Raw genomic sequence first — 13,349 nt, 5'->3', positions numbered from 1 at the left:
TGGGCAATCGACGTCATCGACACATCTACTCAACATTTGCGTTCTCACATACAGACCCTCCAATGTCTGGACTTCAGTGCTATCTGAAAGCAGTTGTAGACAGAGTGCTGTCAGTCATGTTTTACTCTGTACACAGACGTGTTTTGCTAAAAAAGCTACTTTCCTGACCTTATAAAGCTGTTCTCATAATACTCAGACAGATTTGTCAAAAGCCCAAATTGTCTTCTTTTATTCCTAGAAGAATTTCAGGAGATCCCACACACAATGTTAATTAAAATCATGACAAAGAAACAACCGTTGCCGGGCAAAATACAAATACAACTGCTGCCTTTCAGACGGTCTTTAAACTGAGATCCTGATCACTGAACTCAGCTCCGCAGGCCCCAGACCTCTCAGCGCCTCGGGCTGGAACAACGCAGCAGACAGACACAGAAGAAGAGACATCAGCGTTTGTTTTCCGCTCTGGAATAATGCACAAGTTCTTGCTTCCTTGATTGTGACTAATAGTATTTTGACAGAGCAGCCAGCTGTTGTATCGGCAGGATGGGCTAGCGCATCTGTTATCCTTCTCAACTTCAGCACGACCTCTTTGAGGGAAGTTGACAATGCAAACACACACACACACACACACACACACAGCACAGGGGGCCGGCGTCCCATGCAGGGCAGCTGAGTGAGCGAGCTAGCAGCCTGTGACCACGCTGTAATTATGAGCTGTTTTCTAATTATGATGCACTCTGGTGGTTCGGCCTCGACCACCGAAACTTTTCTTTTCTTTCTTCTATTTTTCCTTTTTACGGGCTGCAGCAGCACAGACAAGAAGTATAAGGATGAAGGGAAACGATGGGAAACAGTGGGGGTCCGTTTCTACTACTTCAGAAACGAGAGAGAGAGAGGACAGAAAAGCGAAAAGCAAGACAACAGCAAACAGTGAAAGAACAGGAACAGCTGTCCCTCAGCTGCAGTCTTCTCAGCAGGATTCTCCGTGGAGGAAAGTGGCAGCGAGGGGCCTGTAAAACACAATCATTACACCGTTAACCCCCAATCCATCTTCATTTGACTGTGCTGTAAGAAACTATATCAGTAAAGAAGCCATGGAGCTTCTCGGAGTCGAGTGGAGTCGAGTGGAAATGGGGTGGAGCGAGGGCTCGGACCGCTACCCCCTGTGGATCTGTGGTTGGGTGCAGCAATGAGAGGTGACTCGTTGCCGATTGTGATTTATGTGGCGGCAGGTTCGGGCGTACGGGGCGTGGGCCGGTGGAGGGGAGAAGATGGATCCGAGGCGTGACCGAAGGAGACAATCTGATTACGGCCTTCTACCTCCTTTCATCTTCATCTTCATCTTCGGCACTCGCCGGTTCACTCGCCCACGTCACGTCTCCATGGTAACCTCAAAACCCGGTGAGAAGCCAGGTTTATTTAGAGATTAGAGCTGAAGAGACTGGAAATCAGATCACAGAGGTGGAACATCACTAAACTGTTCCCAACAGATGAGCCAGTAACTCTCCAGTTTCCCACGTGAGACAACCAGCTGAGTGAAAACTTTAAAGCTCTTCATCAACACTTTCACTCATTTCAGAGAGAAGAAAACAACTACACATGTGTTTATCGTTAATATTAGAAGTTGGTTCATCAAAATAATCAGTAGGTCACCTTTAAACTGTTGCATACAGAGAAAATGCAACAAGCGGGTGAAGATTAAAGGGCACCAGTTAAACCTCAAACTGTGAAAAACTTAAAAGATTTCTCTTCACCTCGTGTTAATTTGAGGAAAGTGTCATTCAGATCAGATATCTTTGTTCTTCTGACAATATTTTGTCTCTAGAGTGGAGCCAAAGCTTCAGTGGACCCTGTTGAGTCACTTGCTTTATTTTAATTACACTTACTCGTATGTTGCTCTTTTCCACTTCATGAAAACTATTTGTGATTTTCGACATTTTTTAAATTTTGGCATTTACAAATTCCTTTTTTTTATGTGCTCATTGAAGACAGGGGGTGAAACCCACCTGCTGGTTACTGCTTTAACATCCCAACTATTTGAAATGCTTATTGACATTTCATGTCTCAACTCTTCAGCTTTGAAAAACACACAATTTACTGAAGCTGCTTCTCACTTTCATTACACTTCAACTTACATCTCCCTTGGCTTTATACACTGACATTTCTTTTACAACTTCAACTGTGACTGACCCTTCCAGCAGAATTTATCTCTGACCGTACACGTCTGGTGACATTTCAACTCCCTTAAATACTTGAACTCCAGCTGAACGCACACACACACGCACGCACGCATGCACGCACGCACACACACACACACACACACACGTTTTACGTTGTAGACTCAAAATGATCTTCCCAAAGATATCTGTATACACACACACACACACACACACACACACACACACACACACCACACAAAGACGGTGATTGACAGAACAGTCTGGTTTTCTCTATGTGGTGAGTGTGTCGTCTTCCCAGCTGCAGAACGCTTCTGCATCTAACATAGAGATTGTGATTAGTCAACAGGAACCTGCTGATCTCATCAACTCACCTTATACTCACCTCTCTCCCTCTCTCCCTCTCTCTCTCTCTCTCTCTCTCTCTCTCTCCCTCCCTCTCTCCCTCTCTCCTCTCCCCTCTCTCTCATCTGAATGCCAACCACTCTCACCCCCGCAGACTCTTTTATTTAACTCTCTTAAACTCAACGTTATTCTGTATTACACCGAATCCTCACATCCCGAGGAAACTTCTGTTGAATGAGAATAATGGGATCACAATTGCAACACCTCACATAATCCCAAAATGAGCCAGTAAATAACCAATCAGCTCGTCCTCTCACTTGAGAAGCAGCCAGATGATTGGCCGTGACTGGCACTGACAAAAACAAAAAAAAGTAACTTTCATCTGGTTTTTAATTGTTTGTCAGCTGCCACCGGTTGAGCTTCATCTCAACTGATCCTTTCGGAACAGTTAACGCTCCGACAGACACTTGGGCTCCCTTCAGTGTTTCAACCTCAACTCAATCCTCAAATCCTCTCTGCACATTTGCTTCCACTGATATTTGCACTTCATGTGGCACTCACAATTAAAATGACTTGATTTGCATCTACAGTATTTCCCCTGTTAGAATATTTCACCTTCAGTTGAGACTTTGAGCTTTGTGTTCTGACGGGAGCCAGGTCAAGGTGAATCATGCATGATAGCTGATAAAGCTCGGAGCTGCATATCCTCAGGTGAAAATGTGCATGTGACAGAGGTACATTGTTGATAATTGTATATTGAAAGATGTGTAACTCCTGGTTTTATTATTATGAATGTATAAATCCATGAATCAGATATACGTCTCCTGTCCAAACCCTACGAGCATTTGCAAACATCCACACAAACATATACAGAATGAATGTGCATGTACGTCAAGGCCAGCCATTAGTCCACTGTGTGCTGAGACTGCCACCAAGTGACCGAAAGAGGAAATGGATGAGAGTGCAAATTCTTTTCTGCACTCATATTTGATGATAAAAATTATGTGACTGCATGAAATGAAGAATAATTTTTGGGTCGGATTTCAGAATCCTGGTTCAGTATTTATCTCTGCAGGGTCGAAGACCTGAGGACGGAGAGAAAGTGGAGGGAGGAAGGAAAGAGGGATGGATCTCACAGGGGTTCGAAGAAGAGGAAACAGGCGCTTAGAGTAAAGTAAAGAAAATAAAACAATCGGCACCATCAGCAGTGAGGGCTCAGCAAACATATTTAAATTGGCACCGACAAATGCTGACTTTCCCCACACGGCCATAACGATGAAGGTAAGCACTTCTTAGCTCTTCACTAAATCACAGCACAGACAGTAAATATGAGCAGTTGATTGTCTCATCTGGGGCCCGGAGGGAGAAGTGAAATGTTGGTCTTCCCCGGATTAGATCATTTATCACCATCGTCGGTACAGTGAGTGTTATTGTGCTGCGGAGGGAAGAGAAAACAGCTGAGCACACTGTGCAACCTACACCCCCACTTACAGCTCTCTGCTCCTGACTAAGACATTATGAGAGACACTAAAGACCCACACCTCTGATTAAAGAAGCAGCTCTAATGTCAGTGAATCACTTTTTAATGTGAAAGTCACAAAGATTAAAGTTGGTTTTCAAAATAAGTAGATTGGGCTGAAAAAAAGAACTGATAATGTATTTTTTGTATAATTTCTGGAAGGCCTAACTCTCTGTGTGAACTCTTTAAAATCAGTTTCCCCCCTTTTACATTTTTCATGTATCTGTACTTTACATAAGTAGATTTATTTTCACTTTTACTCCAATATATCAGAAAATATCTGAACCGTCTACTCCACAGAGCATCGTGTACAGGATCACATAGTTTTTAATGTTTTTAAAAGTAATCAAAACTGACCGGATTTGTCCACTGATCCAATCAGAGTGCAAAGGTTTTGTATGAAGTGAGTACAGGTCGACAGTGTGCAGGAAGTTAAAATGATTTACCCGAGCTTTTAAGGACTCAGACTCAAAGACCACATTTTGAAGGTTTGATAAAGGTGATAAGTGGTAAATTTAAACAACATTGTTTATTTCACTGATATCCTGAAGACATGGAAAATCATCAAATGTGACACTTATGCCTCACACTGCTAATTTGACTGTAGAGACTGTCAGCAGCATTTCTCACGTCTACAGCAACACGAGCGTGTTTCACGTCGCACCCCACACGTCATCCAGTGTCTTTTTGGATCTCGCCTTTCCCAAGCTATCAAAACGAATTTGATAAAGATTCAAAATCGAGCGTCTGAAGTTTAATCCCTCCACCTGTCAGGTTGACTGACAAGTATAAAAACAGACCAAATGGGCCGACAGACTGATTAACATCCAGACAACACTTCAGCTTATTACCCTCTGGCCTCAGCAGAGCAGTGTGTGTGTGTGTGTGTGTGTGTGTGTGTGTGTGTGTGTGTGTGTGTGTGTGTGTGTGTGTGTGTGTGTGTGTGCGTGCCGTGCACTCACTAACTTCCACCTTCCTCCTGCCTTCCTTCATTTTGGATGTGACATGAATAACCACATAACAATTATCCCCGGCTCCGTGATGCAGCACAAGCCTCCTACGCCAAGAAGAAAAAAAAAAAGGGAAAGGCTTTGTGTAATTAAAATCAAGACAACAAAAAAGCTTAGGAAATAACTTTTGAGTGTCAGGATGGACGACAGGAAAATGAGAGGGATGGGGAAGATGAAGTGAGGCCGGGTGTGAGGAGCCTCTGTAATTCTAGTTTGATTAGTCTGAGAGAAAACGGGGAAATAAAGATGGACAGCGTGGGTTGGAATCTTAAAGATGTGTCTCTTTTAGCCTAAATGAGAACAAATATCAGGGAGAAGCAGTTTTAGTTGAGACAGATCTGCCTCCGTGTCATGTGGAGTTAAAACTCTGTTCAGCTGAAAAAGACATTTTACAAAACCAAAGTTTAATTTCTTAAATGTTTCATCCGTCCCTGTTTAGTTTTCTCAGAACAATGTGAGTCACAACCCAGTTTCTTCTCATCTGATAAGGAATTTAAAAAACGAATGTGAATCATATTATACAATTTGTTTCTCTATTGTGGAGCAATGGTAATTCTCAGTTTGATTCATCACCTGCTGTGTAACACATCAGTTTCCTGCCAGTGGCCACGTCCAACATGAAATAATAAAGGTCCTAAAACTCAATTAGTGGAATAGAAATTCTTATATGAACAAATGTAAATAACACACATGGGATTAAAAGGGACTGACTCCATAACTTCACAGCCTCATATAGTCGTAAAAAGCAAATGGCAGCTTCAGACAGAACAAACACAGCTTTAAATCTCAGCTCAGGAGAAGAGAGGGAGAGTCACAGATGTTCTTTTATCACCATCATCTGGCTTCTCCAGCTCCAACCGGCCAATAGATGCAGAGACAGTGAATTATCTCACGAGAGGACACAGGTGTGGTGCTTCTCCTGCCACCGAAAAACAAACGGTTTGTTTCCTCCTGAAAGATGAGAAGAGACTCTTCACTTTCCTGATGGACACGTCCTGTGTTCACCTCTCAGCAGGAAAACAGATGCAAAGAATTACCTTAGGAGGGATAATTTGAGGGTTTTTAATTAAACCTAATTAGACTGAATCAGTTTAAAGCATAAAGCTCCGCCTAGGTTATCGCCCGATCTTGTCATTGTTATGTAAAATAAATTTAAAAATAAATGTAAAAAAATCCAGAATCCACCCGTTTATTCGGATCCGTATTAAATGTATTATGGTTCTTTCTTGGGTCTTGTCCCAGCGTTTCAAAAAGTCAATGGAAATCAGTTTAGCAGTTTTTGTGTGATCCTGCTCACACATAAAAAACTGACAAAAATCAATGAACCCAAACCTCCTTGGTGGAGGCAAAACTAGTTCCACTATTAGTACCACAAATACCAAGATGCAGCAGTTTACACTGAATAACATGCACATTATACACATTATTAATTATTATTAAGTCAGGTAAACAAGTTATAAACCCAAAATAGACATGGTCACTTTGCATTTCAACCTGTGTTTTGTTCTCCTGCATAAAAATATCTGACCCTTCACTGCTTAAAACTGATGTGATGCATCATATCGACACGGAGCAGAACGTTTCCACCATCCTGTTGAATTCATGAGGATGTTTTCAGAGCAGAGGGAGGCTCTGTGGTGTTTCTAATAAAGTGACTGGTGGGTGTTTGTCCTGTCAGAGCACACACACACACACACACACACACACACACACACACACACACACACACACACACACACACACACACACACACACACACACACACACACACACACACATGCTCAATTCCATGCTGTCCTTCTGGAGAAGAGAAAATAAGGTGCCAACAACAACAGCTTTCATCAGACTTTCCAATGTTTTGCAAGTGACAAGCAGTGGCACAATATCTATTACACACACACACACACACACACACACACACACACACACACACACACACACACACACACACACACACACACACACACACACACACACACACACACAGATTCCCTGTCTGATAACCATAGCCTTCGATGTCATGAGGAAACACACAGTTCTCTCCAAAGCATTTGGAGACTGAACATATGAACTCACTCAAAGTGAACAGATGAGTTTTATATGTGCTGTTAGTGAACCATTTAGCCACTTCATCAAATTCCAACATTCATTCTACTTGTTTGCTGCCAAATATTGAAGGAATATCCAGTATGTTGGCTTTAAATGTTGTGTCTTTTTATTTGATGCTATACTGACTCCTGATTGGTCGAGTGTGTGTATCTGTGGGACCTCAACTCTTATCGCCACTGCGCAGACTCTTGCTGCAAATGACATCATCGGTGCAAGATGACAGCGTTTGTATCCAGGATATTTTGGCTTCTATCCTTTCTGGATAGTGGAAGGAGGAGGGCACACGTCGTCCATCTTCATTTACAGCCTGTGGTTCAAACTAACATTCAAAAACAAGTTTGTTCTAACTCACTGAACAGATTTAATGATGACTAAAATATCCAGGCGACACTGCTGCTCATCTCCAGGGTCGGTTTTCTTTTTTCAGCGCTCGACCCAACGAAACAATAACGTGAGTTGAAGCTTGCCCTTTGACGACCTAACAAATCTGCCACTGTCAGCAAGACAAGAGAATAAGAATCAGAAAGTTTAAACAGTCAAAATCAGAGATACAACGTGTTCCTTCATTCGCCGAACGCTGGGTCGTGACACTCCTCAGTCATCTGTGGGAGTTATCTGCTTGATGCGTCCCCTCCCTCATTTTACACAGATGCCAGTCCCACGCGCACGCACTTACTATACGCACACACACACACACACACACACACACACACACACACACACACACACACACACACACACACACACACACACACACCATCTCCCTGTTCCCTCCTCAGACGTGTGCCAAATAAACATCATTAAAAGCAGGCAGCGGTTGCCCCCATGCGACACCCACCATGCATGTCGGGTAAACACCACAACAGCTCATTAGCATCCATAGCCATCAGATTACAGTGTGTGTGTGTGTGTGTGTGTGTGTGTGTGTGTGTGTGTGTGTGTATGTGTGTGTAAGCAGATTCACTTTAAGTGCAGTGGGTAGCGGTACAGTGAGAAGAGAAATAGTTCTACATGTTCATGTGTGTGTGCTCACGACACTACATGCATGAGCGCCTCCATTAATGTGGCTTCAAGCGAAAGGGGGTAGCTCATTGTGCAATAAGCAAAACTGGTGTTAAAATATTCATGAGCGGGCTCCTCAGCAGGTTTAGTCGGGTCGAGCTCATTTAAACGGCAGCGCGAGCGAAAACCGAGACAGCTGGAGAGTTAGGGTCAGTGATTTGAAACCTTTCGCAGCGGTGATGCAAATGTTGAGATGACAACATCTGAAAGGATTTCAAAAAGTCTTTAATGCCTTGAAAGCTTTGCATATATTTGGCAGAACATTTTCTGTTTGTCAGAGAAAAGATTAAAAGTTAAGTTTGGCCTTATTGTAATATTTCGCAGTGTTAATGCAGTGAAAACACCAAACCTCCCACTGTCCATGATGCCACAGTATCCCGGATGCGAGCGCTGCCATCTTACACTGATGACGTCATCTGGAGCCAGAGGCTGCGCAGTGGCAATCAGGGGATGGAGCCGCAGTGTAGAGGTCCCAGCAATACATGCTCTCGACCAATCACAAGTCAGTCTTAGCTGTTAATTATGATGTTTGACAGATCATCCCACCGTCAACATGTTTGTTGTCAGGTACCCCTGACTCTGCGCTGCCCTCTAGTGGACGTATTGCATAACGACGTGCCAACAAGGACGCATGGAAATATGTGGGCGGGGACGGTTCCATAATTTGATGAGAACGCTTCTCTTTTTGGTTTCATAAAAGCAGCATAAACGATCCTGGAGAAAACCTCCTCTGGAGTGTGTTCACTGATAATCGGGCTGAAGGCCCACATTGAAGTGAAGCCGGAAAAAATCCAGCCCATTAAAAAAGACAGGGGAGAGATGTAGTTACACAGTGTGTCAGGCTTCCAGTGCAAGAGGAGAATTAACAGACAAACACAGTTTAACTGAACAGCTGAGCAGAGCAAACAAAAAAAGTGCCTCATTAAACAGGGATTCAGACACAGGCGGCGGGAAGGATTCACGAGTGCAAACAAACCACAGCAGAGCGATCCGAGCATTAGCTGATGATTGTGTCTTCAGCACACGTCTGACTTATTAGATCTGATGCATTAATACATTGTTGCTGCCCAAAGTGCAGTTGCACAACTCCGTAGCAACTGCAGGAGTTGACTTCCCCCTTCTCCACTCTCAGTCTTCATTTTACAGCAAACAGCTGGAGGCCTTTGGGAAGGTCGTGAGTGTTCCTGTGTGTGTGTGTGTGTGTGTGTGTGTGTGTGTGTGTGTGTGTGTGTGTGTGTGTGTGTGTGTGTGTGTGTGTGTGTGAGAGAGAGAGAGAGAGAGAGTCGTGAGGGAAGGTTTCAGACCTAATTGGCACCGACGTGTCAAATGTTCCTGTGAACCGAGCTGGCACCCCTGTACGTTGCGAAGCATGAATGCGAATAAGTGAGCCAACCCCAGAGTGACTTTTAGCATCTGAGCGTTGCAGGCAGGTTATTAAAATGAACAAATAAAAGAGACTGTGACTGTTACACAACCTGAACTTCAGGCTCACTTGTCGTGCCTAAAATCTCCTAAAGCAGAGTTTCACTGCAGGATCATTTGCGAGCAACGCGAGAAAAGGCAATCCCAGAATATACACCCATTCTCCTCCAGAAAAGAGGAGGAGGAGGAGGACGACTGGCTGAAGTGACTATAACTGCTGCATTGGACCTGTAGTGGAGAAGAAGAGCAGTCAGGGCTGTTGTGTGTGGGTCCGGAGGCGCACACAGTTTGGGGAATATCACCGTCTCCTCCAGAGACACATGGGGCTTCTCTCTAATCCTCCTCCTCCTCCTCTTCATCACATTCATGTCTCATTAATACATGTCACTGACTTGACTTCTTCCCAGGAGATGGGGATTAGAATTACAACTAGACTGTTTCGAATATGACTAATCACATATACTACTATTACTGACCATTACACTTGTCATTGCTGCTCCTTTCATCGTTGTCAAACATTTTCATATTGTATAAATACTCTTAACATTGATTTACCTTTGATTTCCAAACTCCCCCATTACCATTACCTTTATAACGGTTCGACACTGAAGCACAATGCATCCTGGGATAAGTTGTGCCACCGGTTGAGGCCTTCAAAATGGGAACGTTTAGCTGCTGTGACACAATAAGTCAGGGTTAAGGACATCAGTCGAGGGTTAAGGACAGAGGATGTTAAGCCCTATGAGGCCAACTGTGATTTGTGAATATGGGCTTTACACATGAAATCAGGTTTGATTTAAAATGACAGTTTAGAGGTATATACAATAAACATTTGTCCTTTCTGCCTCGTCTCTCCTCGTACAAACTCTACTGCAACACTGAAATATACTGAAACCTCATCGGTGAGCTGTGTGTGTTCAGCAGAGTCGATGAGCTGATTAAAGCCTGAAACACCTCAGTGGATAGATTTAGATTTTAATGAGGGGAGAGGGGAAAAAATATCTTCAAACTCTTATAAGTCCTTAATAAGTTAAGATGCAGCGCTGCCATTAATAATCGCCATTATGTGGAGACAAGGACGCTGACACAGAATTATTTGCTAATGAACTTGAATTAGCTTAATTAATGGCCTCATTAACATAACTACTTATGTTCAATATATCACGGAGATATGGCGCGACATTAAGCCGCTCAAGTGCCTCTCATTTATTATGGCTCCACCTAATTATACTATATATTTTAATATTTTATGACATGTCACATGTTACGTATGTATTTCACAGTTTCAGGATGTTTTATCTCATATATTCTGCACTTGTGTTAATCTTCACAGATGAGCGTTGGTGTTTCCGTGATTAGGGAGAGTCCAAAATTTATTAGGAAGGGGAGGGGGGCTAATAACCAAAGAAAATATATCTCTGTGGTGATTTGGCCTAGAGAGCCTCATCAGGTCAATAAGGTGATCCTACCCTGGAGAACTCAGCTCTCACAAACAAGACAAAAAAGGCAGAAAATGGAGGGGATATAATTAAAATATGCAAAAATGATCACATCACATCACAGGAAGAAGGTTCCCAGTTCGAGTCCTGTAACGTCTGGTTCTTTTCTGTGTGAAGTTTGCATGTTCTTCCTGTGTCTATGTGGGTTTTCTCTCCTACAATCCAAGACGGCGTTCAGTTAATTGGAGACTCTAAATCCTACGTGTGAAATATGAGTGTGAAATATGAGTGTGAAAGGTCTCTGTATGCTGGCCCCGATTTATGATGGCGACCTGTCCACTTTGAAACCTCTCTTTGACCCTAAAGGTTAATACATGGTCACACATACTCAAATGTATCAGTGGCCAACTTTCGCCTCCTGTTCACTTCCAATCCGCGCGAGCGGGGGGGGCTTCCTGTGGCGGGGCAAATCACAATGTGGCTTTAGGTGAACTTGAGCTGCGATATTCTCTTTGTATTAGCATGTGTGACCTGTGTGATATAGAAAGTGGATGGACGGATGGATGGAAAATGTTCTAACTAAAAGAGAACGAATAAAATCAGCCTGTAAAAAGTGAAATGCTGCGACGTTAAAACCTGCCTGGTGAGAAAAATATCTTGTCCAAACGTAAAAAGACTAATGTATCCTTGAGTTCATTTCTTTCTATCTTACTTAGATCTCCTGATGTATTCAGTGTAGCTGCTCCTCCTCTCTCATCTCCATCCTCTTCTCTTAAAAGGAGCTCCCTTTACATTTTACACAATGAAACCATAACATATTAGAAGAAAGCTAACCCTAACCCTTTAAGGGTTGCTAGGGAAGCAGGAGCTAATCCCAGTTCAAGAAATGACGTTTATCCTGGACACATCCCAAGCATTTGTGTTTATGTTATGATAATTATGATAATTATTATAGTCATTAACACTCACTCATGGCGAGTGCTTCAGTAAGACAAGTAGATGTATTATATTAAGAGGTCAGACTGTGTGTGTGTGTGTGAGAGAGAGATTACGCTGGGTGCTAGAGGAGAGCTGGGACCAGAATGGGCTGCTGTACTTTAGGGAAGCGTCATTTCAACATTTAACTCCTGACTGATGGCCTGGCAGACACACACATGCAGAGAGAGAGGTCACCTCAACCCACCACAGCTCACGGCTGGACACACACACACACACACACACACACACACACACACACACACACACACGCACGCCCTTGAACATGTGTATGTAAGGACAAGGTCAGTAAACTCTGGTTACACCTCCTGCTTTGTGAATAGTTTTGACAGACGAAGTTAAATTGTTAAATCAAATGAAGTTACAAACATGTGTTTGAGAAGCTTAGGATCGCCCTGCACCAGAAAGTGCATGTGCAAATCTGACAGCATAACACAGTGTGTCCACCCCCTCGGTCTGGGGAAGAGGTCCAATTAGGCAGTGAAGTGAAACTTGTGTAGATAAACAACATTATGGTTCTAAAGGTGCAAAGCTTCTGTTGCATTAGCTGCAGTGGACTACAGAATGTCTCCCTAAATAAGTACTGCTAGTGTAGGGCTATGCAATAAAGCAATCAATAATTATCAATATACAATGTTCATCATTAGCAATATAACAAAAGTCTAACATAAGAGGAATTGAAAAGTTAGATGATACATTTCATTTCATATTAAATCCAGTTAATTAGTTGTTAATATAAATGCTGAACTCAGGCTTAACTTTACTCGTAGATTTAACGATTTTTTTGCCAGCATGCAAACCACCAGAAAATTAAAGGGTTCTGAAATTGATTTGTGTTTACGATTTCATTATATTCTTATATATTTCATTATATTGTAGAATATTGAAATGTTTAAAATTGAGTGTTTTAGCTGTTCTAGTTTGAAAATAAAGTTTACATGTCAACAAATGAGCAGCTAACAATGGTCCATGCAGTAGAGCACTTCATACATTTTATGAACTTAGTTTAGTGAGTGTGTTTGATATGTACAACATGTACACACACACACACACACACACCGAAGTGGACAAGGAGACAGAGCGGAGCTGTCAAACCGTGTCACCATTTTGTACGGTGTACAAATGGCAAAAGGTGCCACGTCTGGCTATGTCTCTTTTGGGCAGACTAAAAATATGCCGAATCCATCAAGCCAAGCAGCGGGGAAGACAGAAACCTCCCAATGACTCTGAGGTGTCATTTACAGAGTGTCGCTTCAAAACCACCTTTAAC

Source organism: Hippoglossus stenolepis, chromosome 22 (assembly GCF_022539355.2).
Source record: "Hippoglossus stenolepis isolate QCI-W04-F060 chromosome 22, HSTE1.2, whole genome shotgun sequence".
Lineage (NCBI taxonomy): Eukaryota > Metazoa > Chordata > Actinopteri > Pleuronectiformes > Pleuronectidae > Hippoglossus > Hippoglossus stenolepis.
The sequence above is the reverse complement of the archived record's forward strand: the minus strand, read 5'-3'. Positions refer to the sequence as shown.